Source organism: Meles meles, chromosome 1 (genome assembly GCF_922984935.1).
Source record: "Meles meles chromosome 1, mMelMel3.1 paternal haplotype, whole genome shotgun sequence".
Lineage (NCBI taxonomy): Eukaryota > Metazoa > Chordata > Mammalia > Carnivora > Mustelidae > Meles > Meles meles.
In genome coordinates, this window is record NC_060066.1 from 210,383,643 (window position 1) to 210,400,595 (window position 16,953).

The 16,953-nt window shown below is 55.6% G+C and overlaps 1 protein-coding gene across 2 annotated transcripts in view; it reads right to left on the reverse strand.

Annotated features, from left to right (window-relative positions):
* PIK3CD (phosphatidylinositol-4,5-bisphosphate 3-kinase catalytic subunit delta) overlaps nt 1-11,529 on the reverse strand; it is a 50,057-nt gene extending 38,528 nt beyond the window's left edge. The window contains exon 1 of one of the 2 annotated variants that reach the window (XM_046011854.1): nt 11,452-11,529. The gene's annotated coding sequence lies outside the window, so the exon portion shown is untranslated. The remainder of the gene's footprint in view (nt 1-11,451) is intronic. The other variant, XM_046011858.1, reaches the window with a different exon arrangement.
* Between the last annotated feature and the right edge of the window lie 5,424 nt (nt 11,530-16,953).

Here is a 16,953-nt window from a genome sequence, read left to right on the forward strand (position 1 = left end):
TCACCGGGCTCCTGCCATCAGCCGGCAAAGCATAGGGGCCTTCTGTCTCTTTCCTCACTTACTCGTCACGCCAAGACCCAAAGGGAGGCTCCGTTTTGTAAAGTAGGAAAGCGGGGCTCAAGGAGGTTACGGCTGCACAGCTCCTGAATGAGAGGCAGATTGGGACCCAGGCTGACCCCGGAGGCTGCTGTCACTGCTGGGCCACACGCCTCTCCTGGGTCAGTCAGTGCAAAGGAACCGGACTGGGGCCACTGGCTGCAGAGACCCCGGAGCCTGCTGCTCTGTTTGTCATCCGCCAGCCTGAGGACTCTCGGGCGGACTTCCTGCAAAAGGTTCAAGAGCTGCGCAAGGAGGGGATTGCGATTTCAGAGGCCAGGCCCTGCTTCCTCAGGACAGAGGGGGAGAATGGGCACTACCCTGGGCGGACCGGGGTGGGGCGGGGTTCAGAAGCCACACCCTCCCGACCTCCCGCAACGTAGAGGACCAGAGCCCAGGAGGCCAGCTCTTCCAGAGACGCAGGACCAGAAAGAACAGGGAAAGCGGCTTGGAGCCCAAGAAAAGTCCTCGGGGTGGAGGGGACGGGTAAGAATGGTCTGAGAAGCCCCTCTGCATAGCCGCGGACTCCCAGAGGCCCCGCCCCTCCTCCTGCCTGGGGTCCAGATCCCCCCCAACCAAGTGCTCCCTCCCAAACACAGCCACCTTTGGAGACGGCCCACACAGGGGTGAGGAACGGGTCCTGCCACTTCCTAGCTGGGCAAGAGCAAAGTAAGTTACTGTTTCTGTGCCTCAGTTTCCCCTTCTACAAAGCAGCGATCACAACAGTACTTACAAGAATAAATCGGCATTTTCAAAGTGCCCACAACACGGCCTAGCGCAGAGCGGGTGCTACCAAGGTGTTTGTTGCCATTATCATGATCAGACAAAGAGGCCAGTTAACAAAGGCGGCGATTATGAGCTGGGTGTTGGGGAAACTCCGAAGTGTGAATGCTCGCTGACCGGCTCCACAGAAAAAGAAACTGGTTCTGGCTGCTTCCCCTCTAGGGCTGGTGGTGTCCGTTCTCAGAGTGCGGGGCTGGCGAATTTCAGCCGACTGGCCTCTGGTCCCTGCTCTGCCATTCCTCCCGTCCCTCCGTCTCACCCGACCTCTCCCCAGCAGACTCGGGGGGCAATGTGCCCCCCACTCCTTCTCCCACTCACCCTGGCCGAGGGCCTGAGCTTGCAGACTGCTGGGGCCAGCAGGCTCCTCCTGGGGGCCCCGGTCCCTGCACACTAACAAGAACTGGCTGGGCTCGGTTGGGCCCACAGAAGCTCACGACCCTTGTTCACCTTAGTAATTACATGACACAGAAGAGGAAAAGCAGATGAAATATGGGTGTGTAAAGAAAGAGCCGTTTCCATGACAACGAAGCAGAATGCTTTAGAAAACCAATGAAGAGAAGTCACAAAAACAAACTTTCCATTGCAGCGGAATGGCCAAGGCATGAAAGACTGGGGGGAAGGAGCAGGGTTCACAGGGACTGTCCCCTGCAGGGGGCCTTCTGCAGCAGTGACAAGCCAGCTCAGGCTAAAGCCCTTGGCCTCGCGTCTGTGCATCAGTGAACCAACGGACATGTATGCATTTTTGGTTAAAATGTCTGGATTTAAGGGATAACATTTTATTTTATTTCTTTTTTAGGTACATTCTATGCCCAGGGTGGGGCTTGAACTCATAACCCCGAGATCAAGACCCGAGCCGAGACTGAGTCGGAGGTTTAACCGATGGAGCCACCCAAGCGCCCCTCGATTTGAGGGGTAGCGTTTTAATATTCCCTACACCAACCGGAGTTTCGGCGACTCAATCAGTGAATCGAACAGGGAAACGGGGCTCCTATTAAACTGTGCGTGTCTGGTCACGATAGCAGCCCTCAATGCCGCTTTGCCCCGATCCACGCTTTCAAACTACGGTGGGAGATGCTGTCCTGGGAGAAGCGGAAGCCACAGAAAAAAACACATTTTCCCAGAGCATCCATGAGACTCAATGTTCAGGGGGAGCGCGGCCTCCTAGTAAAATAAACACGGGCCTATCATGGAATCAAATGTAAAATTCACGTTTGTGTTAAAAATAAAACTGGAAGCTTCAAAGCAAGGTCATGGCTGGAGTGGGCTGCTGGAGGCCAAGCGTGCACATCCCATCCTCTCTAGGAGAAGCGAGGTCCATGCGGGCCAAGGTCACCGCCAGCCGCCAGACCTTCCTCCAACCACTTTCCCACATACCTGCAACACAGCGGGTCCTGGGATGGCTGCCTCCAGGGCACCTCGCCCGTCTGGTTGGTAGCCCCTGTTTCGCTGCTGCCGCTTACAAATGACCCAGCAGACCCAAGGTCCAACTGCCAAGGTCACTGGGTGGCAGACTGCACAGGCCAGCTCTCGCCTGCCAGTCCAGGCCTGGTGGGCTAGTCTAGGGGCTGTTCCTGCCATCCCTCCCTGTGGGAAGGAAGAAAGCACCTGAAAAGATCCCACCCATCAGCCCTCTGCTCTTGTTCCCTAAGTTCCTTTAGACCCTGAAGGGTTAGAAAAAGCTGGAAAAATGGGCGCCTGGGTGGCTCAGATGCTAAGCATCTGCCTTCAGCTCAGGTCATGATCCCAGGGTCCTGGGATCGAGCCCAGCATCGGGCTCCCTGCTCCGAGGGAGGCCTGCTTCTCCCTCTCCCACTCCCCCTGCCTGTATTCCCTCTCTCGCTCTGTCACATAAATAAAACGAAAGAAAGGGAGGAAGGAAGGAAGGAAAAAAGAAAGAGCGAGACGGAAAAAATAAACTTTGGGCTTTGACACGCCTGAGAGGAGCAGGCTGGTAACAAAGGACAAAGCCACTCCAACCCTTACCTGTAAGAGGCTGGTATTTGGTGTCACACGCTCTGTGCCTTTCCCTATGGGTCAGCCCCGGGAGGGTCAGATAAGACGAAGGGTGGACAGACTTTACAACACAGCCAGTTCCAACAATCTCCCGCAGAGACCCCCGTCATTTAAAACCCACTCGCTCCCGTAACGGGCTGCAAGGATTCATCCATCCAATGGCAAAAAGAGCGATTTTTGGAGAGCCCATGACTTGGGAGAGATCTTCCCTTATTTGTAATCTTCACGGTAATCCAGTAAAAGTACTTGTTCCCAATTTTCAGAAAAAAAAACCTGGAGGCTCAGAGAGGCCAAGTAGCTTGCAAGGTCATCCACATGTCAAGCGTCAAAGTCAAGACCTGGACATGGAAATCTCAAGTTCTGGCTTTTGACACTGACATTAAGTTTCCCTTCCGCTCATTCTTCAAACACTGGGCCTTGTGCTGTGTTTCCCACCGGACATATGGAGCCACACGCGTCTCAAGGAGCAACCGCATCCTCAATGTGCTGCTGCATTTCATTTCAAAAAAGACCACAACTCAGCACGGCTTTCCAGAAGACAGCAGATGGGCCGTAGTGCTCAACTAGTCACCACACCACACAACCGGGAAGATCCAGGACCTAGTGACACCAGCCCCGGACCCAGGAAGCACCCGGAACAGGAGGGATGGTCTTGCTTGTCCTCCCTGTGGCTTTGAACACAGAGACAGGTGACGGGGAAAGCTGAGGGTTTTCAGTGTCTTTCCCCCTACAAGAAAACTTCTTGAGAAAAGGTTATTTGGGGGGTGCCTGGGTGGCTCAGTGGGTTAAAGCCTCTGCCTTCGGCTCAGGTCATGATCCCAGGGTCCTGGGATCCAGCCCCGCATCGGGCTCTCTGCTCAGTGGGGAGCCTGCTTCACACCCTCTCTCTCTGCCTGCCTCTCTGCCTACTTGTGATCTCTGTCTGTCCAATAAATAAATAAATAAATAAAACGTAAAAAAAGAAAGAAAGAAAGAAAAGGTTATTTGAGACCCAGATCCCGGTTTCGTAAACTTCGTCCTCAGACGCAGGTGGGCAGCAGAGAGAACTGGGGCGTGCCCCAGCTCCGCTGGCTCGGCTGGCGTCCCCTTCCCCTGGGGCTCCCCGATGTCTGTCAACTGGAGAGAAGAGGGGCCCCCACCTTCCTCTGAGGGGCTGCAAAAGCAGGCTGGCGCCCAAGCCCAGGGGTCCTGCCTTTGACGTGCCTGCCTCAGTTTCCCAAACTGTTTGAAGGGGCCTCTGGATGTCAGCCGTGGAACAGCCACCAAGACGAGCTCTGGACTCAGCCATTTAGCGAGGCTTTATCTGCCATTTATGCACCACAGAGGCTGCGGGACTGCAGGGGGACAGGGTCCCGGAGAAACAGCCCTGCTGGGGACTCAGGCTTCTGGGCGGCCACATCACACCTCTTCTCATCTCCCAGGAGACAGGCGTCACCCGGCACAGCCTCGTCTGTTTGCTCGTCCCACCCAAATTCAGCCAGACACCCAAGGACACTGTCCCTTCTGTCCCTTTCACCAGAGGGTGGCTGTCAGCTTCCTTCTGGGACCACCTGCATTTAGAGCAGGAAACCAATCCCTGGGCTTAACCTAAATCCCTCTGGCGTTAAGTGTGTACCGTATCGTCTCCGCTAGTTGAAACAAGATGAATCTTGAGGGTGAAGGGAGACTTGTTAACTTAAATTAGAATAATGGTAAGGACAGTAACAGCCAATATTTCCTGACTGTCAGCTACATGCTAGCTAATGTTCATCATCCCCTTGATCTCCTTTAACCCCCGAGACAAGCCCGCAAATAGGTCGCATTAACTTCATTTTACAGAAGAGGACACGGAGGATCAGAGAAGGAAAGGAGTCGAATCAAGGTCATACAGCTGGCAGGCAGGGAAGCCACGGTTTTCAATCTGGGTCCGTCTGATTCCAGAGCGCAAGGGTTTAACCGCGGCATTTCACTGCAGCAAGCCTCCTGTCACACACACAGCCAGAGCCAAAAGAAAGCTATTTAACCTCATTAGCAATTAAAAAAAAAAACACAGTGAAGATGATTATCTTTGGGGCCTCTGAGTAAAACATTTTCTCCCAATATTATTCAATATTAGTGAGCGTGTCGTGAAACTATAATGTATCACTGGGATTTTTTTTTTTTTTTTTCTGGTCTAGCCTTTCTTGCAAAAGCACTTAGCAGGAAGAGCCATCAAAATTTTCAATGCCTTTGATGCATCTTTTTTTTCAAACTTTGTTTATCTGAGAGCGAGCGAGCGAGCCCGCGCACGACCGGGAGGGCCAGAGGGAGACCGACACAGACCCTCAAGCGGACTCTCCCGCTCGGCGGGCCGCCCTAAGTGGGGCTCTAGCCCAGGAGTCCGAGATCATGATCTGGGGTGAAACCAAGAGTCAGACGTGTAGCCGACTGAGCCACCCAGGTGCTCCTGATAGAGTAGTTCTCCTATACGGGAAAATGTCCATGATGATATTTCGAGAATCTTGTGTGTGTGTGTATGTGTGTGTGTGTGTGTGTGTGTGTCTGCAAGTGACATAAATGCCCCACAATAGAGGATGCTTGGTAAGACAATGGCGTCCCTTAGGGCACTTACAATGCCACTGGGAAGGATGGCTTGTTTGCAAAGCAAAGTGGAAAAATGCCCACGAGCCAACATTAAGTGACGCAAGCGGACTACAGGAGCCCACGCCTTGCTCGTCAAACAATCAAGCATAAAATTACCAACCATTTATTAGATCCCGCAATTCCCCTTCTGGGCATGTACCCAAAAGAATTCAAAGCAAGGACCCGAACAGATACTTGTAAGCCCGTGTTCACAGCAGGATCATTCCTAGTAGCCAAACGACACAAGCAGCCCAAGTGTCCGTGGACAGATGAATGGAGAGACAAAACGTGGCCTCTACGCCCAGTGGAAACTTACGCTGTCTTAAAAAGGAAGCACATTTCGACAGAGGCCACAACATGGACGGACCTCGGGACATTACGCGAAGTGAAATGAAGCGGTCACAAAAGGACAGATGTGGTACGATTCCCGGAGGAAGGTACGAAAGCAGTCGCCAAGTCCCATTCCGAGAGACAGAAAGTCGAACGGTGGCTGCGGCCGGCCGGTGGCTGCGGCCGGCCGGTGCAGGGACCGGCCGGTGCGGGGAGAGGAAGGGAAGAACCGCGCCCTACTGCCTGAGGGGATGGAGTTTCCATTGTGCAAGACGAAGAAGTTGTGGAAGTGGCCGTGGAAGTGGCCGTGCGGGTAGCGCGACAGTGTGAACGTGCCAAACGCCACCAAACTGTACACGGTCAGGGCGGCAAAGTTTGTCGTGTGTATCTGACAAATGAGACACAAAAACTAATACAAAACCCCGCATGCTTACGGGTCCAACAGTACTGAAAGTGCACCCCCTCCCAAATTGGGAACGATCGTCCAGTTGGCAGTGGCTGGGTTGGGACAGTGAGATCATGACACTCAGGGGCCACCCGCTACACCCCACTTCCTTACAGGTATTGTGGGTTTCGCCGCGGCACTGAACACACGAACTCTGGCTGGCCGGGCCGACGCATTACTGCGCCCTGTTACCGCCCGGGGATTGGGAGGCTCAGCAAGGCTAAGTGATTTGCCACAGGTCACTCAGCAGATAAAAAGAGGTTGAGATTAAAACCTGGTCTGGCGGGCTCCAAAGATAATGCTTCTGCTTGCATGCAAGGATCCCCCGGTCACCTCTGCGCCGCACCCCACCCACCAGACTTAAGTGACTTTTCAAAGTTTCAATAACAGGGCTCTGACCTTGCTTCCCGGTTGATAAGAAAAGACTTCTCCCAGATTTCATAACCAAAGCAAAGAGTGGCTATGCATACACCCCTCCCCTCCCGCCCTGGAGGGTGGGGGGGCCTAGGGGAGCGGGAAAGGAGGCAAGAGAGTGGCCCTGCCCTCCAGAGAGCCCTGGAGCTCTGCTTAATGACACCCTCAGGTCCTGGGAGCTCCAGATCCCTCTCAATACCACCAGCCTCATCCCACAGCAGACAGAGCCCCAAAACCCAGCCCTGCCCCCACCTCGCCCAGTTGGGGAGCGGGGAGGCTGCTCAACAGAGGAAACTCCAAAATGAGAAGTGCTGGGTGGCCCCAAACAGAGGGTGGGAGGGGCCCCGGCTGGAAGAGGCCCTGAACCGCAAAGGAGCTGTTTTTGAAGGAAAGGGGAAGGTCAGGCAGAAGACTGACTGGAGGACTGCCTGGAGGCAGGGGCAAGTCTCTGCAGGTGCAGAACTCACCTTTCTGGCAGCTCCTTCAAACTTGGGAATTGTATTTTCTGCTCTTGGGACCCTGGGGAGGGGGCTTGCCTTTGGAAGAGCCCACTACTAAGGCAGCTACCAGTTTACAAAGCTGGGAAAAGAAAGCTGGAGATAGGAGAGGAAAGGTAGAGACTGGGAAGCCCTAGCCCAGGGCCCCGACGATGCAGGGGACAGCTGGTTCTCTGCAAAGATGACTGTGTTCAGCACCTTACCAGGAGAGACACATGTGCTCCTGTCCACTTGCTGAGGGCTGAACGGGGGCCCCAAAAGGATGTGTCTGTGTCTCAACCCTCGGAACCTGGGCTTATTTGGGAAAATCATTATTGAGAAAAGGTGGCTGTACATGTAAGTAAGTTAAGGATGGGCCCTCGATCCAATAACCAGTGTCCTTTAAGAGACAGCAGAAAAGACACAGACAACGAGGAAAAGGCCCAATGAAGCGGGAGGAGAAAGTGGGGAGTGTGGCCGCAAGCCACAGACCCACCACCAGAGCCGGGAGAGGAAGGAAGGATTCTTCCCAGGACCCTGGAGGGAGTAAGACCTTGTTGACACCTTGACTCAGAACTTCCGAGCTCCAGATCTGTGAGAGAATTCATTTTTGCTGCTTGAAGCCACAAAATCTGTGGTAATTTGTTACACTGGCCCCAGGAAACACAGCATCATTCCCGGACAGAAATGTGACCCAGGCCCCTTGCTCCCTCTCCGTGGCTGCCCTTATCCTCTGCACCACCACCCCCTCTCCCGCCCGCAACCACCACTCTCCTGGCATTTTCTCTAAGTGGAAAGCATTTTCCCCAAGGTGAGTGAAACAGAAGCTAACTGAAACACCACTTTAGAAATGCTACTCCCATTCCTCCGATCACTCTCCCTCTTGGCCCGGAAAGCAGGCGCCCTTGAGAAGCACCCATTTCTAGAAGTCCTAACCTTCCCTTATCCGAGGGGGCCAGCTTTTCACCTCTGGAGAAGGAATGGGGGGGGGGGGGTCGCACAGCCCAGGGCAGCTGAAAACTTCACTGCGCCAACCTCAGGCCCCATGGACTGTGCTGGCCCCCAGGGAGGGCAGAGTGGGGCCTATGTTGGTAGGCCCACAGAAAGTCACCATGGGTATCTGCAAGGAAAGAGCGGGGAGGGAGGTTCCTGGGTTTTTATTTTCTTATTTTTTAATTTTTTTTTCCATCTCGAAACTGGCAGCATTTCTGATATGATTGCGGGGAATTTCCCCCAACCAAATGAAAGACAATTCAGTTTGAGCCTTAGCTGCAAGGAGAGAGAGGAGGAGTTTTGCAACCCTTGTCATTTATGAAACAATGGCCATAGCACAGAGAAGAAGGTCCCCCCTCCCTTCCTGACAAGTCAGGCTCCTGTCATCCCGCAGCTGGTGGTCAGTGACTATATACCTCCGCCATCAGACAGGGCAGCACCTCTGCCCAGCATACATACCTCCTCCATCAGACACCAAAGCACCCGCCCTGCCCAATCCTCCTGGAGCACTTCCCCTCTGGACCTGCCCCTCCAACAGCTTTGCTGGGAAACATGTTTGTCCCCTAGGGAGTGGCTGAAAGAGCTTTTCTAAGGTCCCACGGTAAAGAAACATTTGGTGGGGCCCCACACCCCATCACCAGACCCGCAGAAGCAGCTGGCTTCTGGGAGGGAGGAGACTGCTCTCTAAACAAAAATCGGTTTTGAAAAATAAGCCAGCCAAAGGGGAATTGCTTCATGAGTTGCACATTCACTTCTCCCTTTAACTGTGCGATTGAAGAAAAACAAGGTAAAGCCAGAAGTGACCCCTCACACCCCCAGTCACATCTCCATGAATTCCCCGGACACAGGAGTGCTGGGACACAAGCTAACCAGGCCCGAGGCTGGTCTCTAGTGACGTGAGGATTGCCTGTGTCTTGTAAGCCCCCTAACACCCTCCCGGGGGACGGGGACCCTCCCCACCTGCCTGCCTCTCTCCCAGGAGAGCCCCTGTGAGGGGGATCTCGATAAACACTAGTTAGATGTAAGAAAGCCAGAGAAAAGTCCTAGTGTAAGGCAATCATCCGCGTGGCCAGGAGCGCCTCTGGGACACCTGCCCTAATTCCAGAAACATCCCTATTTGCAGAGTAGCCAACACTGTTTCTAAACGCGGGCAGAGGAGGTGGGGGGCAGTGGGGTTCAGAAAGAGGTAAGCTCCGATGTCTTAGAACACTGATGTCTTAGATGAACTCCGAGGTCTTAGAACTAGCCGGCTGGATTTCAACAGCCCCGGCCCCCCCTGCCCCAGGGTCCTCCACTACCTGGAGGAGTTTGTGAAAGCAGCCAAGAACCAAGGGTGGATAGAATCCCCAAGTCAAGAAATCAAACCACAGCAGGGCGTGGAAACGCTAAAGGGGCGGCCAATACCTCCTGTAGAGAGCGGAAGAGAAAGTTCTATGCCCATCTCTGTGTATTTGGCGACCGCCTCCTCCATCAGAGGATTCCTCATGTCCACTTAATCGCAGCAGGCAAACCTGATAGTTAACAGCAGGGGCCCGCTCTGACAGGGATTAGCAAGGTGGGTCCCTTAGAGGCTGCATCTCTGAAAGGACACCTCAAGGGTCCCTGTCCCTACACCAAGACAATTGTGAGGAAATGTTCTCCTTAATCTGCAAGTCCGCAGCACAGACACATGCTGGAATGCTCCAGCCAGCCACCGTCCTGGGGTCCTACATCAGCTACTGGCAAACCGCGCGGGTTCGCAAGTTAACTTTTCTGGGCCTTAGTTTCCCTCCCCTGGAAAAATGGAGACGACATCATTCAGCTCCTATGACTGCTTCACTGCAAACGTGTATGTAAAAAGGATCGACTCTTTGGGAGCGGGGCGGAAAGGGTCCCAAAGGTACCATTCACTGCACTAGAACATCAAGGCACTGCCAGGCGTCCCAGCACCGTCCTTTCTCCTGGAAGCGAGCAGTGGCATGTAACCTCGGTTTCAAGGCCCCTTTGGAGCGGCAAACCTTGCTCTCAAAGCCCCTGAAAGAGGACACCCCCCCACACACCGACGGCACGCCGACTCCACAGCCCGCGGGACTGTGCGGCCCATCCCTGCCGTGGGCGCGCAACGGGGCTTCGTGCAGGAGCCGGGATACGGCAGCCTCACTGGATAGTCTGTTGGGGTTCGAGACCTTCGCTCTCTCCTTCCAGGGGGTCTTCACCGAGTAAAAGCTTACTCGTACATTTGGGGCTCCCCAGCGCTCCACCTGCAAACTGGGCAGATCCCAAGGGTGCCGCGGGACCACCTGGTATGTGGACCGCCGGCCTGGGCCGCCCCGGGCGCGCGACCCTAGGCCTGAAAATTCCACTTCTACCCTCGTCCCCTCCGGGAGCGCGCTTTTCGGGGCCTCCCATCTCTTTGCCCTCTTCGCTGGGTCTCTGGACGCCCACCTCCCCACCCCCGCAGAGCACCGCCCGCTACGTGCTCCCGCACCCTGGTCCCGGCCAAAGGTCTCCCCGGTCCTCGTCTCTTAAGATTTCAGAGAAGGTGCAGAGAAGGAAGCCTAAATAAAAACAGGAAACCCGATTTAAAAAAAGAAGCCTCATTCTGGCTGAATTACGGGTAAGAGTATTAAAAAAAGGGGGGGGGGGGAGTCCGGAAATGCAAAGCTGGAGGCGGTTTTGCCGCCGTAACCCGGGCTCAGCCGCAGATCCGGGGGCTGGTCTCCGTTGGCGGCTGCAGTAAACACGCGGCAAGCGGCGCCCTTGCCCGAGGCCCCGGGCCCCCAGGCGCGCCAGGCGGGGCAGGAGCCGGGCGCCCGGCCGGCTGGACTCCGGCTGCTTCCGAGCCCGGTCGTAGCTCGCCGACGCCGGGGAGAGCGCGCTCTCCTCTCCCCGCGCCGGGGCAGGAGCACCGGGCGGCACCGCTAGTGGGACCGCGGCCAGAGCGCCTCCTCCGCCGGCTGCCAGCGCTCGGGGCAGGGCGCACGCGGCCGAGCGCTGCCGGGCTCCATGCCCCGCCGCTGGCAGCGCAGCCGGGCCGCCGCCGCCGCCGCCGCCGCCGCCGCCGCGCCGGAGACCTCCCCGTCGGGCCCGGCAGGGCACACTGCAGCGGCGCAGGGGAGCTGTGCGCGCCGGGGTCCCGGCGGCCACCCCGGGGGGGCGCCCCTTGCCGGGCTCTCTCCAGACGCGGGAGGTGCACCCCGCCAGAGCGCACCGCTTGTGGGCACCGGGAGAGGCCCGCGAGCCGGTCCCCGAGGTCCCCGAAGCTCCGGATCCCCGTGCTCTCCCCCACCTCCCCAGACGCAGCCAGAGGCGAGCGCTTACCGGTCCGGCGCCGCGGGCAGGGGCTGGGCGGCTCGGCCCCGCGGCCGCTAGGAGCGCAGGCTCTGGGCGCGAGTGAGCCTCGAGGGCGGGAGGCGGGGCGCGCTAGGGGCGCCCCGCCTGCTGACAGCCCGCACACTCCACTTCCCACTTTGTTTCCTTTTCACTTGCAAAAGGAAAAACAACAGGTCCTCCTGCCGCCCGTCTGCTCCACCCGTCCCCCCCCCCCCCCACCGCGTCCTCTCAGCTTCCCGGATCCTCACCCCGTCTGCAGCGGGAGGGGCACCCTCCCAGGCGTCTCTGGAACCTGCTTCTTGCCCTTCTTCAAAACAAGTTTTCTTTTTATACAAAGGAAAACAACCAAATAAAGGTCCTAAAGCCCATTAAACCCCCCACGCCTTCCACATTCAAACACCAGGAATTTCCACAGTGGTCAGAGAAAGGCTGGAGGGCGGGAGAGGGAGGCGGTGGCTGCAGCCCTGGCCCCCCCCCCCCCGGGGAGTGCCCCCAGCGCCAACAGCCCCCAGCGTCCAGGTAGTTGGGTGCGACCTAGGGCGAGCGAGGCGGGGGAGACGGAGCGCAGCGCAGCGCAAAGTCCCACGGGCTCTGCCCTGGAGGGAAGCCGTGGCCTCCAGGCTTGGGCGAGTCAGGAGCGGGGAAGGGGGCGTGGGAGTAGCGGGTTACGGCAGTGGATTCAAATCCTTCTGGGGTCTGATGTTGGGAGAGTCAGCCACTTGCTCAGACGATGACTTAAAGGACCCTCCCCAACAGATCTGGGAGGTAAAGCACTTTGTTCAGTCCCCTTGGAGATAGGAGGAACTGAAACTTAGAAGATGCTCTTTCTACCCAAGGAATGCCCTGGCCTCCGAGGACCAGCCTGGGCCCAGCCCTGGCTGCAGCAAAGGGACGAGCAGAGACTTCCGTGTCCACCCAGGAAAGGAGAGAGCTTTGAGGCAAGACCCGTTGGTTACTAAATGCTTCCGCTGTTCTAAGATCTAGGCTGCAGACTCTGAATTCTCAGCCAGACACCAGTGGAGGAGACAGGAGGGACCATGTGGTCCCTTTAGGGAAGAATGCTGGGTCTGTCCCCAGGAATATCCCCTAATGTCCTTCCCAACAAAACATCCCAGGCTCACAGCCTCACTCCTACCCCACGCCCAGCTCACTGGCCCTTGGCAGAGGCCTCCAGCCGGCTCCAGGGAGGTCCTGCCAAGAGCCAGAAGAGAAATGGGCACATCAGAGAGAAAATCGGACGGCAGGGTAAGCAGCCTGCCCAGAGGTTTATGAACACCTGTCCTGGCCCTGCTTTTGCTAGTTTGCAATTTAAACAATTTCCTCCCTTGGCTTTCAGAGTTTGGTGTAAGAAGTCGGAGGATGAGGAATGCTTTTTGCCTCATTCAAAAGAACTCTTCATTGAATATTTGCTGACAGCCATTCACGTTGTGCTTTGTAACATGCAAAACAGGGACCCAAGGGGTGCCTGGATGGCTCAGTGGGTTGAAGTTTCTGCTTTCAGCTCAGGTCATGATCCCAGTGTCCTCTGATCGAGCTCCGCATCAGGCTCTCTGCTCGGCAGGGAGCCTACTTCCTTTCCTCTCTCTCTCTCTCTCTCTCTCTCTGCCTCTCTGCCTACTTGTGATCTCTCTCTCTGTCAAATAAATAAATAAAATCTTAAAAAAAAAAAAAGGGACCCAAGGCGTGCCAAATGCTCAGATAAGCTCCACGCATTTGTATCTCTGATCCCTACAACAGTGTCCCAAGGGAAATCTTAGCCCCATTTTACAGATTAGAAAACTGAGGCTCGGGAAGATGTAATCATTTGGGGGCCAACACAGGGTCTAACTGCTCCTCTGACCATGTGACCCTGTCCCTGACCATGTCTAGGCCCCAGTCCTGGAAGTTTCACTCCCCTGAAAACGCACATTTCCTTTTTGAGACCGCACCGCAGGACCTGTCTCCATCTGCCGCCTGTGGTACCAGCAGAGCCGAGGCTGACAGAAACACAGGGCACAGCCATCGCCGTCCCTTGTCTGTCAAGTCCCAACAGACTTGCCTTCTGCCTTCCTCTCTATGGTTTCTGATCTCTCTTTCTCACTTTATTTTTAACTGTTGTCATGTGTGTTTGGAGGAAACTACTTCAAGTTCCCTTTGAATCGTAAACAGAACAGTCTAGCCATGGCGGAGCATCAGAGCAGACCTAAAGAGAAGGAGCGTCCTAGCTGCACGGAAGTCGGTGCCTTATGACCCCCATGATCTCCTGAAGGGATAATGCTTCTGCCGCATTTTATGAAAGGGAAAAAGAGGTCTCGGTTACTAAAGGGGCTGCCGGTCAGTGGAGAGCAGGCTCGGGTTGGCACCCTGCAGCCCCAACGAGAATGCACAGCCCCCCGGACCTGTTTCCTTCCGCCCCCGTCTCCTGCAGAACTTCCCCCTCCAAAGCCATCCAGCATCGGCAGCTTCTCGCGGATGCAGTAAGCATCTTTGTTCGACCTCGAGCGGCTTCACGAATGACGCCCACACATGCCCACAAGCCGAGGTTATCTCAGGGCAGCAGGAGCCAAGCTCAGAAGCCTGGTGCAGGGGGGCTAGCATAAGGAGTCCACTTCCTCAGCCCCAACACGAAGGACTCTGGGCACCTGCCCGTGTGCCCCGTCCTGGCCATCCTGGCAGGAAGCCCACTTTGCCAGGGGTCCTTTCCTCCCAAGCAAACGTTATCCAGCTCAAACCCTTGTGCGTTTGCCTTGGCCAAAAAACGTGGTGAAGCTTCTGGATTAAGAGAAGCTTCCCAGGAGCCAGACTCCTCAGCACCGCCCATGGCAGAGCTGTGTGACCTCTGGTAAGTCACTTCATTTTTCAGAGTCACTTCATTTTTCTGAGCCTCCACTTCTCATCTGAGAAAACAGGGATGCTTGTGATGGCTTTCAGCATTTAGAATTGTTCTTAGAGGGGATCCTGGGTGGCTCAGTTGGGTTCAGTGGCTGCCTTTGGCTCAGGTCATGATCTTGGGATCCTGGGACCTGGACGAGCCCCAGACCGGGTCAGGCCCCCTGGTGAGCGGGGCGTTTGCTTCTCCCTCTCCCTCTCCCCGTTTTCTGTCTCTCTCATTCTCAAATTTAAAAAATATTTTTAAAATTGTCCTTAGAATTTCCGTGTCTAACAGTACCGACAGAGCGAACCCCCAGAAAAGGTTAGTTCTTGAGCTAGCCTAGAACAGGGGCTCTGTGCTCCGCGGGACTGGATATTTCTGCTCCAAACAGCATTTCCCCCGGCAGCAACAGCCCTGGCGGGGGGGAACATCTGAACACGTTCGTGGACTGGAAACCCGTTCAGTGTGTCAAGTTTATGAGAGCGGAATAGAATGGAAATGGCCAGATTGTGTTACACTTCGGGCGGGGGAATACCACTTTCTGCGGCCTTTGCCCCATTTATAGGTACATGTAAGTGTGCATTAACTCAAGACGTAAAATGCATTTCTTACTGCAGGCCCCCGGTCTGCGCGAGGAGACCGTTGCCACCCGGGGCAACGTCATGGCGGTGGTGCGCGAGGGCCTACAGACGATGCAAGAACCAGGCCAAGGCCAGAACTGATTCCTGGAAAGTCCGACTTCTGAGGACACAGGCTCAGAAGAGCCGGGAGAGCTGCGGTCCTCGCAGCCCCGGCCCTCAGGCTGTGCCCTCCAGGGAAAGATTCAGAGGTAGACAGATCATGCCCCTGCGCTCCATCTCTGGTCACAACCGGACTGAACGGTCCGGAAAGACCCAGCGAGCTCAGAGGTGCCCTAGGTGAACCAGACCCTTGTGGGTCTGTTGCTGGAGAAGGAATTTCTGGGTCCAAGTAAATGGGGGGTTCCAAACCGAAGTTGAATTGCCTGTTTTGTAAAACACAAACCCTCCAAACCCAGAACACCTGGGTTCCAATCCCAGCCCAAACCCTTACCCGCTGTGCAACCCTGGGGGGATTCCTCTGGCCCTCCTGACCCCGGGCTAGAGGAGGGCCTTGCCCCTGGCACCAAGACAGCTTTCCAGAAACAGCAGTTGGCTTTTAAACATACCTTCTAATGCTCTTCCTAGTGCAGGGTGTGGGGGCATGGGGGGAAGGGAGGTGGTGGGGAGCTGCAGGATCTGGGGTCACGAGGCTGGATCCAAACTTGTGCCTCCATACACCGGGGGTGACCCAGGCTTTGCAACACTGACTCCTTTAGCCCGCGGGCCTGCTACAGCGGGGGCCCTGGGATACAGCGCAGTCCAAGCCAAAGACGGGCCCTCCCGGGGCTTATACTCCTCGAAGAGAAACTATGAAGAATAAAAATAAGATACAGTGTCATAAAGTAGTAAGTACTGCAAAGACACAGGAGGTGGGGAGGAGGGAGAGATGGCCGAGGGGCGGTGGGGGTCTACAAAAACACCTGACCCGTCCTCAGATCGGTCAAGGTCATCAGAGACAAGAAAAATTAGAGCAACCATCACAGCCAAGAGAAGCCCAAGGAGAACGTGGCAAGTGAATGCTACGCAGTGCCCTGGCTGGGCTCCCGGATCAGGCAGAGGACAGTAGGTGAAAACTAAGGTAGTCCGGATTCAGTTAATAATAACGTATCGATGCTGGTCCATCACTTGGGACCAATGTACTAACTGTTAGCAGTTACGAGGCTAGCAACAGCAGAGTGCGGGGTGGGTGCGAACTCTCTATCCTCTTCGCAACTTCCCTATAAATCTGAAACTGTTCTAAAATTAAGCCTTTATTTAAAGAAAAAATGATAGGGCACCCGGGTGGCTCGGTCGGTGAAGCGTCTGCTTTCGGGCTCAGGTCATGATCCAGGGTCTTGGGATTGGTGTCAGGGCTCCCTGCCCAGGGGGGGTGGTCGGCTTCTCCCTCTGCCTCGGTCCCTCCCCCACCTCCCCACCCCCCTCCCACTCAAGCACGCACTCTCTCTCTCAAATAAATAAATAAATACTCCTTTAAAAAATAAAGAAAAAAAACAATAGAGTGGGGAGGTGTGGGAGGAGGAGAGGGCCAAGTAATTCTTGGCTAGAAGCAGGGTCTTCCCTTATAAGCCTGGAATACTATGGTTTGGAGTAAAGGGGGGGGGCAGAAACGCAGAAGGGGGGGCTGCAGAAAGTAAGAAGGTGTGGCCTTATTCCCCGCCCTTGGAGTCTGATGGAGGGGGGTGTCCTTTTGAGCCTTTTCTGGGGGCCCTGAGACCTAGCCCTGCCCCCATATCCTCCTGCCTGTCCCCTCCTCTGTAAGATGGGGCTTATGACTCCAGCTTCAGAGAACCTGTAAGACTAACAGATCTTTCAGTGAAAGTGGTTTGGGGACAGTCACCGCTTTGCAAACAGGGAACAGAAGAGGGAGTGCCGGCAGGAGCTGGGGTTCGCTCCAGTCCTGTGTCCCACCACACTACCACCTGCTCCAAAAACCTCCTTCTGTCTAGATAAGTACCTCTCTAGATGGATATCTGTCTTTAAAGGCATCGATTGTGAGGAGCACCCCCATGCGAAACCCCA